We start from the raw sequence: 14,592 nt of genomic DNA on the forward strand, positions 1-14,592 counted from the left end.
TACTATATTGATTGGTAACAATGTTATAGTCTCTTTGTTTCAACTTGTCGCCTAATTTCAGCTATCTATGAAATCTATAAAATCCGTCATACTGGCTACCAAAGTTGTCTTTCGTCAGTGATATGTAACACCACCTTTCCAAATGATGACTTCATTGCCAAGGATGAAGTCATAATTATTCACAAGCAAGCCGCAAAATGGGCCAGTTTTATATCCGCATCCCAAGCGGTTGGACCAAACTCCACGCAGTAACGATGCCTACACTGTAGTCTCGCGTAATAGAGTATTCTTTTTTTTTATATAGCCGAATGTCCCAACTACCGTGAGATTATGTAGCTGAAAGAGGTAAAATAAATTTCATTTACTAAGGTTGTATTATACTAAATCTCGAAGATGATTTCACAAATGGCCGTGTCAGAAACAGGGTTTAAATTTAAGTCGATCAGAGGTTAGGTACAAGTAACTGGTGTCGCTTCTCTTCAAAGCATACTGGACTCCACAAACTGTCCAGCATGCCTTCGTTTTTTCCATAATTATGGCGTCACTGGAGGCAATGAGTTCTTTGGAGTCGAAACCAAGCGTATGAGAGCATGTGTATAGAAAACCATTCCATTTCTTCTCCTGTTTTTTTGACTGTAAGAAATTTGTTTATTTTGACTGTAAGAAATTTATTTTATTATGGTCGTCAGAAATAATGTTCCTGCTATGGGTGTCTAGTGGCAGTTTTATAGTCAATAAAGTGGACTAGATTAAAAAATTTCAGGTCTCAGTCTACGCCTTCAACCTAATATAATGACTATTTCTATTTATGTAATCGAACGAGCCTGTTGCACGCACACCAAAGGGAGTAAAACATGAGATTTATAGTCTTTGGTCGTCTTCTTTATATGTAATACCAAAACGGTGGAGGGTTATAGAATCACCGATTTATCTTCCCAGTAACGCGAACATACAACAACGCCATTGGTCATGTTCTAAAAACAGTCGTCAGTGTATTTCGTCAAATGTGAAGAATATATTTTATCCTGTGTGACATACACGTAACGTTTCCAGATTCCACTCGCCATTTTTTGGCTAAAATATTGCTTGTGTAGTGTTAAACCAGTCACTGATTCTCAGAAGGCAATTGATATACGAGTTCTCACTTTTCGCCTAGATTCCCATGTCTACTTAAGGTCAGACCCCTCTAACTTTAAACAACCAATCTCAACGCAACCTTTGTCAGAAGCATTCCTGTGGGTGCCATTACAAGGCATAGAACGACATTCGTTGGCTGGAAAGAAAATCAATTACCACATTTGAATAAACCAGTACCCAACCGTCTATGCGCTGATTGTCTCTTTCAGTTACTGGGAGGCATTATTCTGAAAGATAACTAAAACTACTGGCAAAAATTCCGGACATTATGACATTAATCACTGAAAACACTGTAGTGGTTGGCTTATGTTGTCTCAAAGCTGATAGCTGAAAACGTGTTTCCCGCTTTCAGAGAGGGTCAATAATGGTAGCAATATAATGTCTCTTTTCAAACAGAGCAAAAGAACGAAGTCCAATGCTTTCATGTCTTCACGCTAAACAGTGTAAGATTGTCCTGGGCAAACATTACAAACAAGTAAGATCATTTGTTTGGTGGACTTGGCAATTTGTAAACAGATACATTTGTGAAGTTAACTCAAAACTGTGCTAATTTCTATGCCACAATTATTTGATTTCTTTGTCAACTCTCTTACAAATGTCCTAAATTATATTATAAACTTTTTATTATGGCTTAACGCTAGTCAATAAAAAGAAAAGGTTGACTAATAACACCATACCAGGTATAAAAGAAAGGTGGCTATAAAAGTAAGGCAAGTTCTACCGTTTTCCCCAGCAGTGGAAAAGCAAACTTGATCCCATGTGTTCTCGAAGGGTCAAGGTAACATTTACATCCATACTAGTAAGCTTTCAATGTTTGATAAATAGAATTTAAATACAATTTTATAATAGTCAAAGTAATCTATTTAAGTGTACATAAAATACCGTGCAACGCTTTAAAACATGATAACCTTACATGAAGGGAAATTCAATTCCAGATAGTAACAATTACCTCCTGCTATGATTAATGCACGATTAGTGCATTTCTTGGATTTGCTCAGGCCTTAAACTGGCGAAATCTGCCTTTGCCTTGACGTTTGCCGATAAGAGAAAAAACACGACACTCCAATTTTTCACCGAACTCTTATATAGTAATTGTACATTAGAACACTACTATATATGTACCTGTGCTGTATATATACAGCACATTACATGGTCGGGAACAAAGTTTTACCGATTTTAGAGATAAAGAAGTTATTGACGGAGAAATGCTTTATTTCTAAAACCGGTGAAACTTTTGAACGATACAAGTGCACTTGCCATCGGGAGACGATTTCAATCTAGTTGCTAGGTGTCCTTTGTATTGCATGATATAACCAACTATGGATTTTTATGGTAGCTACATTGTTTTGTGGTGTATACGACAAGGTTTCAGTTCATGGTTTGAGCTTACCAAATAGCGACATTATGATGTGAACCTGGTTGATAATTGACTTGAATCATGATAATTTAGGTGGGAAAGGCTTATTGTTGCCAAGACCCGACCACACAGTTGGGGGTGTGTTGGGGATGGCGGAGTTAGGGGGAGGGTGTTATTGTCGCCAAGGTCCCACAGTGTAGTGAGGTGGGGGGGGGGATACCTTCCAAGGCCCGGTTTGAACCCTTACTGATGTGATTGAAAGGTAAGCACCTTTAACCACTAGACCAAGGCCCTCTCCCAGCGGACCGAAACATGTAATATAACCGACAAGCATTGGTACAAATATATACTGCCGTCCTTGAAAATATGACGCTAGCTTGGAAGGTTGTCAGAAACTCAGTCTGGAACAAATTTAAGGGTCATTTGAGAGAGACTAGCTAGACGTAATAAAATCACTTGTCTAACAGATTCGACTACCGAGCTACCCGGGTAAGATCCGGTAACAAACTCAACTCTGGTCTCACTCAGGTAATTTACTGCAGGTCACATTTCTCAACGTTCATTAACTATTCTTTTGCTCATCCAGCTGTCATTCCCACGTGAGCACTCCCATTTGGACGAAGAAAGGGCACTATATGTGACAACGTGAGAATTGCCAGACACGTTAAGTCATAAATACTGGTACTCTGGCACTCTGCATCACATGGTCTGGGGACCCTGGGCGTTGTAGGAAGGCATTTAGGAAGTATGACAGAGATATGTATATCATAAATAGGTATCAGTGACATAATCTGTGGAAACAAAGGCAGTAGTGGAATATCTCATTTGGTCTAGATCAATGGAGCTTACTGGGAATCCAGGACCGACCCAGACTGTATGTTGTTTACACTGGTTTTCCATTTCCCGAGAATATTTCAGTGGCATATATATCAGCGGATAAGGTCGAATGATAAAAAAAAACTGACGTTCCACCTATGCACAGTTGATGACCATTGTACATTTGGGAGCATTGGAGCTAGGTGTATAGAGCATTATTTATTTTTTTGATTGGTGTTTTACGCCGTACTTAAGAATATTTCACTTACACGACGTCGGTCAACATTAGGGTGGGAAGCAATCAGGTTAATTATCTCAGTCATGCAAGCTATATACACCACACCCTTGCGAAGGAGTATTAATTCGCGTACTACAGCTAACTAAGACGAACACACAGGCATGGGACATTACTCATCAACGCTTAAGTCATTATATTCCGTGGGATTGTACACAGGTTTAGGCAAGTCGACGAGACATTATATCGTACAAGCATTCAATGCACGTGTGAAGACACGTGGACGTAAACAAGCGTTTAATATGCCGGGGAAAAGTTTTCTCGGGAGACTGATGCCATTTCGCTCACGTGCACGTAGCATGACTTTCATGCATTGTCTGTGTGCTCGTCACGTACACTCTTCCGCTGTTGTTTCTTTTTTTTATTGATACTGGAAGTTGCATATGAACTCAATGAATAGTCTGCGAATATCCGCCAGGGGAAAATGTGGCCACGGTTTCTTACATCGGCCGTTGCATTAGGGTTGTTAGGATATGCACAATGTGGATTCTTTGTCATTTTGTTGTAAGATCAGTTAGCTTAGCGTCTGTAGCTAACGCCAAATCACTCTTCTTATTCCACTTAAAGAAATATACGATTTGCTATAAATTGTCTCTGATGTGTCCGTTAGGTCATATCTAGACGGGACATTTTTTTGTACTTCATTTGATTAGGAGATGAGTCAATCATCAGCCTTAAACACATAGATGACAGAGCACGACGTGAGACTTTGGCAAACCACATTCCATGTCGAATAACAAGACAAAATCGCACGCAAAAGTGACAAAAATAGTGCCGCCAGCGAAGGGAGGTGGCGTGCAGGAAGAATGTTGTCCGTAGGTTTCTATCAGATTCCAACATGGGACAAAGGCCATGTTTTATTCTTAGTGTCCTTCGTCAATTAAAAATGAGATACAAACGTATGCTTCATTAGGTTATTTTTGAAGTGTGCATACCTTTAAACTCGTGTTATAACACGTGTTGTATGTACAACGTGAGGCTTACAAAATAAAGACCCTAGTTTCATTAATTCTGATCATATATATTGTCATATGGTTATATACTTATGTTCGGTTTTCATGTTTGCTAAACAAGGTTGGTGCTTGTTGCAAGTTTTTAAAAATAAAAGTTCAGCGTACTTCGTAAACAAGTATTTTAAGTGCTCTCTTCTTAAAGTGCTTTGTACGTAAATTTTTTTCATGTTCCAAAATATAATTTACCATACTAATATGACAGATGATTACCACGGTAAGTTGACAATATGGCTGTCAGTGGGGTAGCAGAATCACACTGTCGTCGCTGCTCTACTTTGCTGTATTCTTTAATCATATATCCTTGCATAAACCAGGATTCTGATGGCAGACTAAGAGTTGCGAGGCCTAATTGAAACCTACGGACAAGCTATTGCATTGTTTGCATGTTATTGTTTGTTAATGTGCCAAGGACTCAGCATTTTGAATAATTCTAAACCAGTGACGTCTAATAAGTCATCAACGACGTAAAAGGGTAACTGAAATGTAAGGCAGATCAACTGTAGCAGGGAACTCAGTGATGGACTGCAGTGTTTAAACCGCTAGATTTAAAACATGCAATGGCAGTTCCATTGTATGAAGAAAAAATTGACCTACTCGGTCTACAAAAGATTAGGTTAGATTATAATGCCCGACGACATAAAAACGGGAACGTAAACGTTTTACGAATATGATAGTTAATACGCTAATCATAGCAATTAATAATCTCTAGGGATATAAAACATCCTGCAAATGAAATGTTGCATCAAATTTTAGATAGCATTAGATTTGCTTTTCTATTTACGTCAGACATGATTGTTTCTTTTTCGCAATGAACTTATTTCCCTGAATTGTTTGCCTCTATTATTGACCGACATTTCTAGTGCTAACTGATTATAGCGTAAACGGTGTAACAATAATAAGTATTTAATACGGACGTTAAGGACAGGACATTTGTAGAGGTTCAAATCGGAAATCGGGAGTGTTGAAAGAAAAAGTATTCTTCAGAACATAATCTGTTGACACACGCTCTCAACTTCAAAGGGTCTAGATCGAAAGTTAACGACTTTACATGATTAAGGCAAGGCGTCTAATTTAGTGTCTCCTTATCATTAGTCTCATTCCAATGATCGAATATTTCCATTTATCGAACGATCGCGAACTTGTCAAGATATAAGTTTCCATAGAAACCTGATTGTTATCCTACTTTTTGATTTGATGAGGACTGCTCAAGGAGATGGAAAGGTGATATAAAAAGGGCCGCACCCGAGAATTTTCCAGGAAGTGTACTCGCGGGAACCTTATACCTCATACAGAACACACCATGAGGAACATGGGCATTCTGGTGAGGATACTTTTTCTTTTCTGTTTGCATGGGATTGTTTTATCGGAAACCAATTCTACCCACGAAAAAACGACTCAAACAACAACTATGGACAAGCACAGGTCATTTTCTGAGCCTTTTTCAACTGATCCGGGGCCAACACAGACGGCTACAGGTCCACAGGAACCCTCTTCTAACTATGCAGACACCGCAACAGACAGTTCTCTATGTTTCGAAGAAGAAGACACTGTGATAGAGTTTGGGCATCAATTACAAGATGAATTTAAAAGTTTGTCTGCCTTGAAAGCTTCACTGCTCTGCTTTTCAGCAAACATACTGTCTCTGAGAATGGCTTTGGAAAGCACATTGCAATGCTGTTTGAACGGAAATGAACAAATTTCGGAGTGGAAAGACACAGATTCCATTTGCACGGTTTCAGAAAAAGCAGAAGAAACCGCCAAGAAAGGCAGATCCTGCTGGGACATCCTGGACGTTGCTGAAGACAGCGTGATACCTATACCCTCGGGTATGTCCTCGATCTGTAATAATTCAACAGCTGCCGATGGGAATAACGACGACCCTGTCGCTATCCTGTTGGAGGCGATTAATTCTCGACTACAAAGCGGACTGGAGCTTCAGTCCAACATAAGCCAGGCTCCGACGATCCAACGGACGTCCTCCTGTCTCCAAACTGTAACACTTCAGCGGGCTGTAAGGGAAATGATCCGTATCAACAAAGCGATCCATGATGTGACGCGTGTATATCTTAGCTGGGGAGCAAAGACCTCCGACACCAAAGGTAATTAATATATTCATTAAATTAAATTAAAAAAAGGGTTGACTTTTTGATAAAATAACACCGAAGCCAATGCTGTATTGACTGCAGGACGTATTAAGTTGGTGTGGTGTGTAGGTTGTTGGACAAGGCCAAACCAAAGTTTTGCTTAGTTTTCAATTTATTCTATTTGTGCCAAGGTGAGTATAACTTGATACTATGTAAGCATTTGCAGCGCAGTAAGAATAAAACCCTAACTGAGGTAATTAGACAAAAGCCCGGATTTCACTAGGATTTTAAGTGTGACCATTTGCCAACTACCACATTCTCGTTGTTGCCCTCGTTTTACTCTCTCTGCCGTAAGTATGGGGCGGTCTAATCGTCGCGTCGATTTAGATTTAGATCTCTACGTTGGACATAAGAACAGAGACACAGACTTGGATTACTGACAACATGTATGCTAGCAAGTGACACGATTTGGATACTGACTACATTCATTCGCACAGAACCTTCCTTATCATTAAAAACTTTTGACTGCTGCTTTTTGCACAATTCTGTCCTCATGTTGTACTTTACATACTTTCTCTAGTTCTTTGTTGATTTGTGTTGAGAGTTCTTTTGGGAAATGACCTTGCTATCGACTCGAAACGTCCATTTTGGTTAACAGATGGTATGTTTCAACGCATTTATTATATCATTTATTAAATTTAATATTATATTTAGTCTTTTCTTTTTAACAGGACTTGTCTGTGCTGACAGTCTTATTTCATTGAGCGGGCCAGGTTTATGGGTGGACATGGTGTGGGGGTGGCTGTGGTTGTAGGGTAAATTTTACATGTTCCAAGACGCTTAAAACAACGCATAAATGAAAACGCAATTATTCTGCATTTAACTTTATGTGCGATTTCCTTAGGGAAAGAATATAGAAATGAATTTAGACTTGGGTTTTCATGGCAACTGCTCATTGTGGCCACATTGGAAAACCACGGGCTCAAACCCGGATCGCGTCATACCAAAGACTTAAAAAATGGTACTTGTTGCTGCTTCACTTGGCGCTCAGCACTGAGAGGTTAGAGCAAGGAAACAGGGCTGTTTGGCCCGGTATCAGTATAATGTAACTGCATAAGGTGTCATGTCTGGTGTCTTCGGCTTGATACTTCAGTGGCGGCAGCACATTGGCGGCATGGACGCAATAAAACACAGTATACATGTATACACACATCTGATGCCTACTCTTCGTCATGTGACTGAAAAATTGTTCGGTACTACGTTGAACCCCAAGCATACATACGGACATGGTGGCTAGATGAGAACCAACGCGAAATCCCCATTTAGTATGAATTGCAGTGAAAATCAAAGTCTGTAATCATCTGAGTATGGATTACTCTGCGCGTTACATCACTAGATGCCTATTAAGGTAATAACTGCAGCGTAGATGAGCCTTCGTAAGAGTTAAAGACCAGGTAGTTGACCTGGGCGAAGATTTAGCTCGCCCAGCTCGGCCGATGATCAGCCCAAATCGAGGTTCGTTGTAAGCTCTGATGAGATAATTGTCACTTCTTATGACTTGCTCTAGAGACAAGGTTCTTCCGTGCAACTTACACTCGCACTGATTATAACATTGATCTTCATTAAATCGGTAAATTAATCAATAATGTTATGCCTTTAATCAGTGAAGCGGGTATAATTAAAATCCCAGCCATACGCACAGCAACTTTTCTGTCAATACCGCCGATAAAAATCAGAACAGCGGCGCTGCGGTTGTCTTCCACGGTTCTTTTATGTTGGGCGTTTCTGTACAAACCGACCAGCCATTACTAGAGATATCATCGCCTATGCTTATCGAGTTATATACAGCTTCCACCACTACTGATATTCCACCACTACTGATTTTCCATCAGTCTCGTTAAACTATTCAGTAATCTATTCATAACCACACCACAAAGCAAAACAATAAATAGACAGTGGTATAATGAAGGCGTTGGACTAGATTTCCTTTAAGAGGAATTATTACCGAAAACAGAAGTCTGATATTTCTTTGCTTCAGCCGCAACCAAAAGTAACAATTTACTGGTAGAAAGTATATCAGTCCACCGCTAGCCATCTGTAGTACTTAGCACTTTTCTATAACCTATACCCCTTTTTGTAGCTTTTACCGCGTCTGTTGTTCCGGTCCTGTCGTTCAGTTTTATCCCATTTGGGCCTCTTAATGCATACGACTTTTATTGATCTCTATAAGAAAGATATACTTGCATGTCTATAGAGGGTACATGGCGACCTTTGTCAGTTGGTATTTGTTAGACTGTTTGTCTTACCATCAGCATTAGTCCTGTATCCACACTAAACTGTTTGTGCGGTGTCGTCAGTCAATATCTCCCAGTATGACTTCAGTGCTTCTCCCTCACAGTTTTGCGTTCTTCTTCCTCATTATTAAAAGTTTTTATATTAGTGAAATATAACAGTGTGCTCTACAGACTGAGGAGATTTACCCTGTGTAACGGAAACTTTTGCTTCCAAGGCCTTGGTCGTCATAGAATGTATGATCAGAAAACATCCGTCGATATTTCCTTACCCCAAGCAAGCAACATTACAAGAATTCGATATGTTTGAATCGCAGAAAGGGTATAAAAAATCATATTGTTCAATCAGTCACTGGATTAACTCCAGGCTAGCGAAGCACCTTTCTTTTGCCAGGGATTTTTGGGGAGAATGTTTCATGATAACTGGAGCTGACTGGGGCTAGGGGCAGTAAAGGCAGCCATGCTCATTACATCTGAATGAGGCCTTTATGAACAGTTGCAATCAAAGCGCGACTGAGATGCCTTTTTTAATTGTTATTTGACCTGGAACTCATTCATGAACTACGAATTTGAACTTTGATATGGAATTCATGCCTGGAATATCCACTGTCTGCCCGGCATCATTGATAACTGATGACCGCTTCTCTCCTGTGTGTTACCGGCTTTATTTCCTATTTGTATAATTTCTTACATACCTTTGTCTTTGGGAGTTAGTGTTAAGCGTTGTTTTGAGAATGGACCTTGCGATTATCGACTTGGGACGCCCTTTACGGACTACGAATGGTATACTAATGTCGGACACGACGCTTATATTTCAAATTCTCCGTGTGGTGAATAAGGCCTTCGTCAGTTTATGAGAACACTCATAAATCGATACAACATGTTTGCTAAATGTTCTCTTCTTTGACGAGAGGGCACTCGTACCTTCATTGATCATCACTTTATCGTCACATCTCGTATGCAGACAACGTATTTGACAATTGTTTTTCCTCATTATCTATATATAGGTGAGATATCAGCATTGCTAGAATCTTCGGTCTTTGTCTTGATTTCCATACAAGGAAAATCTTATTTAGGTCATTCACACTGGCAAAAAACACAACCTGTTTTAATTCTGTCTTTAACCATCATCCTCTTTTCTAGTCACAGTTGTTATTTATTTGTGTTGTAAATGAGGGTTTATGATTGCCTTACCGTAAGACATCTTTACAACCCTTCGTCAATATATTCACATTCGCAATAAGGCGCTTGATTTGCTGCTACCACTTTCACAAAAATTCCTAAGTCACATTTCTGATAACTTTTTTCGTAAAAGACGTTGTCTAGGTTATAGCCGACGTCATTAACGTGGAAAGTTACGAAAAACTGAATCACGAAGTTTTGTGAAAGTGGCTTTTGACAAACGAAAAGCATGGCAAAAAACATTCCTGTTAAGTACAGTGACTAGTACATAGATTTGACACACAGTGAGGAAGGACACAAAGAAAGGCTGAATTAACTATTTGATTAAATTGAATCATAGGTTTGCAACTGCGAATTGTGACTTGAAGACAGACATTGGACAGAATTCAAAGCTCTGTCGAAAATCAGTATTATTAATTTTTTTAAGCTAAACACCTAGGGGTGGAAGAGGCTAAAATAACTTCAGACAGTGTGATCTAGATGTTCTAGGTGTGTTGTATTTCTTCTATCAAATAGAGATAGATGTGAGTAACTTCGTCCCTGAGACCGTCACCTTGTCGCAGGTACAGACAACAGAGTTTCAGTTTCGAGGCAGCGGTTTTCTAACCAGAGACAACATCAACTGTGTCTTTTCAGGTGAGCCTTTTATAAAGCATATTACTCGAGTCTTTATCAAACTGCCGAAGGGCAAAACTCGTTCTGAAAATCTATATCACAGTGAAATTGTTTAAATTTCAATGTTTTATTACTAATTTGGAGATTGGAGGGTTTTTTAGCTGTTTTTCATAGCCAAAAAATGTATCTTTGGGAGTAACCATTCCTCGTATGTTTGCAACAGGCAGTTGTTTCTCAGAGAAAGAATCGGAAGTTGTGACCGTGGCTGAGATTCGGTCCGACTCTCTGTTGACTTGTGTCCTCGACACACCCTCTGCGTCCTGTCACCTGTCAGTGTCCTTGTCAGCTGGTAGGAGGGGAATCGCCCTAAATGAGGCTCTAAGCCACGCCTACAACAGCACGGTGTACGCCCCGGCACCAAAACCTACCATAAGATTTTCTAATACAGGTTGGTAGAAGAGATAAATTCAAACGCCTTTAAAAGTTGTTGCTAATATTTCGGACTTTGGCTTGAGTATTGTTTCCGTAAACATGAATAGAACTTTGCTTCCCATAGTAGAAATCGAATCTAAATAGCAAGTGTTTTCTAATTTTAGCAAGTAAACAGTAAAGATGATAGTTACAAAGTGGCAAAATATACACGATGTACCAACCTGCAAAATACTATATAATTCACGAATTTAGGATTTCAGTTGATGGTCACGTTTGACAGAGATGTAAAGGATTGCTACCTACCCAGCTGTGAAGATATATTCCAAAATGCAGAAATCCTTGGCCGATCTCCAAAGTGCACCTGGCAGAGTCTTTCATTCCTGGAGGTGCTCTTAGGAAAGGGGGACAATCTTGCTAAACCAGGTAACAATTCAGCAGTTCAAAAGCCAGGTATATACTGGAAATTTGATTGCTATTGAACAAAAACTCACATGCAAGTGTTTGATTAATCTTGTATTTTGGTGGCCAAAAGGTTACTTTTCTGGATGACACTGTTGGGATCGTATCATTCATATCACACCGAAGATGGGCAAGCTGTCATTTCAAGTTGAATGGATCTTTTTGTACCTCTCTATCCCATAGCAAGCATTTTTTGATCTTACACCACTCAGTGCACCTACGTCTATATTTTTTCACCAATATGTCTTGGGTACTGATACATTTATGAGTGTCAACCCTTTTTCAACCCACACTCTTACTTTGAATTTACTTTAATTGCTAGCTGCAACAAACAGCTCTATAAGTCGGTCGTTATATCTGTCTGTCAGTAGGTCGAGGTGGTTAGCACGTTAGCGCGGCGCAATGACCCAAGGGGTCTCCCACCAATGTGGTCGTTGTGACTTCTAGTCCAGCTCATTCCTGCTTCCTTTCCGGCCGTACGTGGGAAGGTCTGGCAGCAACCTGCCATAATGTTAGCTGCCGTCGTATAAGTGAAATGTTCTTGCGTACGGCGTAAAACACTAATCTAATAAATAAATCTAACTGAGTGCCTGAGTGCAAGACGACATGGAAATCCTATACGGAAAATGTCGCAGCCATTTCCAATTCGCGTCAACCCAGATCTGTTATAAATATATATAAAACATATGAACTTCTGTACCGACTTCAAGACCCTCGTTAACTTCATCACTACCTACATGTTGCTTTCTTCACAAATAAATGATGCTGACCTCATTCCGGGTACGTTGAATGTTAAGGTGCGCGGGGAAAACAAAGTGCAGAATTTCTAAATTCGCTAGTTCTCACTGTTCGTAATGACACATGATGGCGCTCGTGGGGCAGTTTTCGGAGGTATACGTTCGTTGAAGAAATTTTTTTCACTCTAATCACATGCGACCATGGACGTCACGTATTGGAAAGTTCATCAGTTTACCCCGAAAACTGGCCTACATCCTATAAGTGGATAATTCTTCAATAGGGCTCGAAACAACAATCAGATTAAAATATTTCAATAAGTTTACCTCTTTTGAGATGTATATATATATATATATATATATATATATATATATATATTACAAATATGCTGAACATGCTATGATACAAAGGTTGGAATTCTCTTGTCCCAGGTGACAAGTTGACCTTCGCAGATGGCGCAGTAAGAGCTAAAGGTGAAAACTTCTGGCTCCCGATTACCGGAGAGCACCTCATAGAGCCGCCTGTCTCCGCCAGTCACGTGACCGCGGTGATCACTGGGGCCAGGGACGTCTCCGTCTGTGGGAAGGCTCACTTGTCAGGGGAGAGAAGTGTGGGTGGGGCTGGACGGTCATTGAGATACCAGTGGTCATGTCAACCCAGTCTCGGACAAGTATTTGCTGGTAGGTTCTTTTTTTTTTTGTTCCTTTGTGATACAGATGTGTTCATAAATCTACAGGCACAAATGAAAAAATCCAGCCTTGTGTAAGAATGTGTGTACGTTCAGATAAAATGGACATTTTACTGCTATAAATGTTTCATATCAGGATATCGGCGTGACTATCTTTAGTGTTAATCTTATATATCTTCAGGCGATTTACCGGAAGTGGAAATCGACGCAGAAGTCTTACAACCAGGCCGCATCTACACCTTTTTTCTGGACGTTAAAAACTTTTTGGGCGATAAGAACACAACAAACTTCCAAGTTGTTCGCCATAGTAACGATCTTCCCATGGTGACGATTCACAGTAACCTCGATGTGAAACAGCGAACTACCACCTGCTCAAAGTACGCCCTTGGAAACGACATTATAATAAAATTATTTCAGAATTAATTGCATTAAACCAACATTTTATTAATGTAATCTATGTAAATCGAATGACTTACACAACAACAAAATTCATAACTCACTGTATGTGAAGATACTTTCACTGAATGAGCAACGGAAATATCAAGAGAAAAGGCACCACAGTAGGATCAGCTATCTGGTACAGAAAAAAACATGTATATGCGCTCATCTGTGTAATATGTTTTCACATGCGTAATGTGCAGAATAACATCTAAACACATTTATGCCATCAGTCTCTTTGTGATCAACTTTTAAGCACAAGAATGGATCCAAACCTTTGAATTTGTAATTACTAATTGTTTGATGATTTGACCTGTTTCGATTTCAGAGTGGTACTTACTGCCGAAGTGACCTTGAGTCCATGCTCAGGTGACCATGAGGTTCTCTACGAGTGGTCCACAACCGATCCGGATGTCCAGATGAAAACTGAGTTGATCAGCCAACCGAGATATGTCATTGACAAATACACCTTACCACGTAAGAGCCTTTCATGTTAAGCTCTCCCATAGAATCAATGACTAAAAGTGAACTGAATTTCATAATGCTTTTAGACTTTCTCTCAAACAATTAAAAGATAACAATTACGGAAAAACAAACTGAGAGCCACTTTTTTCACTTTTGCAGCTGGCAAGGAAGTGACATTTATGGTAACTGTCAGATACAGGGACAATGTAGACCAGTCAAGTAGCGCTCATATAATCATCAAGGTCGCGAGGCAGTCTCTCAAGGTCATCATAAAAGGTACGTTCAGTATGAAATTGACGTTGAGACGAGAAAAGATATAGGCCTACATGTGTCCAAGACATTTAACAATGATATGACCAAAATATATGTACAACAAACTTCCAAGTATGTCGTTGGTGTTTACTTGGCACTCCACAATGTATAATTACTTTTCTCCTTCTGCATTTAAAGCAATAAGCGATCCCGTGAAGATTTACTGGAAGACGCATGTTCTTTGCATGAAGGCCAACAGAGCAAACATTTTGCTTTCCTATGTATAAACATAAACTATAAGCACAAGTATCTGTTCTTCAAAGAAATTTCGCA

The sequence above is a fragment of the Liolophura sinensis genome, chromosome 6 (genome assembly GCF_032854445.1).
Source record: "Liolophura sinensis isolate JHLJ2023 chromosome 6, CUHK_Ljap_v2, whole genome shotgun sequence".
Lineage (NCBI taxonomy): Eukaryota > Metazoa > Mollusca > Polyplacophora > Chitonida > Chitonidae > Liolophura > Liolophura sinensis.